Below are 1,378 nucleotides of genomic sequence, written 5' to 3'. Positions count from 1 at the left end.
CTTTGGTGGCTTTTAACGAGTCGGGGGGTTTTGTATCGGCTCAATAAAGTTCCCATTTCCGTACACCTGGGTCCCCCCCACCCTGACACCTGGGTGCCCCCCCCCAAAAAACTTGGATGCCCCCCCGGACAACTGGGTGCCCCCCTCGGACAACTGGGTGCCCCCCCCAAACTCCTGGGTCCCCCCCCAGTTCTGGACCCTCGGTTCCGTTGTCGATCATTAGAGGGCAGCAGAGGCCCTGTGGGAGCGGGCAAGTGCCGCAGAGGAATCTATAGGGGTCTATAGGAGCCTATAGCAGTGTATGGGGGTCTACAGGAGCCTATAGGAGCCCCTAGGAGGACTTATAGCATCTGTAGCAGTTTGTTGGGGGGGTTAGAGGGACTTAAAGGAGATTGTAGGGGAGTTTATAGGAACCTCTAGGAGGGTTTATAGGGGCTATAGGAACTCCTCGGGGACATAGATGCCTATAGGAGCCCATAAGGGGGTCTATAGGAGCCCCTAGAAGAACTTACAGGATCTGTAGGAGTTTATTGGGGGGGTTAGAGAGACTTAAAGGAGCCCATAGGGGAGTTTATAGGGGCCTATAGGAACTTTTAGGAGGGTTTAGATGGACTATAGGAGCTTCTTGGGGGGTATAGACACCTATACGAGCCCATAAGGGGGTCTGTAGGAGCCCCTAGGAGAACTTATAGGATCTATAGGAGTTCATTGGGGGGGTTATAGGGAGTTAAAGGAGCTTATAAGGCAGTTTATAGGAACCTTTACATGGTTTATAGGAACTATAGGAGTTCCTAGGAGGTATAGACACCTATGGGAGCCCATAAGGGGGGTCTATAGGAGCTGGTAGGGGGTCTATAGGAGGACGGGGGGGGGTTATAGGGACCTATAGCGGCCCAGAGGAGCTTTATAGAGGGCTGTAAGAGCCATAAGGAGGCTTATAGTGTCTATAGCATGGTTTATAGGGGTCTATAGAACCAGCTAATGAATCTGTAGAGAGCTGTAGGGGTCCATAGGGGATTTATAGGGGGTCTGTGGGGGGAGCAATAGGGCATTTAAAAGGGTATATGGGGGTTGTGGGGGATATAGATATAGAGGGAGCTATAGGGGTCTGTAGGGAATCTGTAGGAGTCTGTATGGGGTTTGTAGGGGCTCATAGGAGGCTGTAAGGGTCCACAGGGGCACATAAGAGACCTATAGATGTCTATGAGGGATGTAAAGGGGTCTGTAGGGCATCTTGGAGGAGCTCAATAGGGAGTTACAGGCGATCTATAGGGTCCCACAGGAAGTTTTGGCAGGGCGAGGAGGGATCCTTCAGGAGCTGATGGGCTGCTGTAGGCATCTACAGGGGCTCTTGGGGGATCTATAGGGGCTCTTGGGG

At 52.2% G+C, this 1,378-nt stretch overlaps 1 protein-coding gene across 1 annotated transcript in view; it reads left to right on the top strand.

The window, feature by feature from the left end:
* Nucleotides 1-1,378, top strand: part of DRAP1 (DR1-associated protein 1 (negative cofactor 2 alpha)) — a gene marked incomplete at its 5' end in the record, with an annotated part of 6,521 nt that overhangs the window by 1,951 nt on the left and 3,192 nt on the right. The window lies entirely within an intron of this gene.

Source organism: Haliaeetus leucocephalus, unplaced genomic scaffold (assembly GCF_000737465.1).
Source record: "Haliaeetus leucocephalus isolate CR32 unplaced genomic scaffold, Haliaeetus_leucocephalus-4.0 Scaffold300, whole genome shotgun sequence".
Lineage (NCBI taxonomy): Eukaryota > Metazoa > Chordata > Aves > Accipitriformes > Accipitridae > Haliaeetus > Haliaeetus leucocephalus.
The sequence above is the reverse complement of the archived record's forward strand: the minus strand, read 5'-3'. Positions and strand labels throughout refer to the sequence as shown.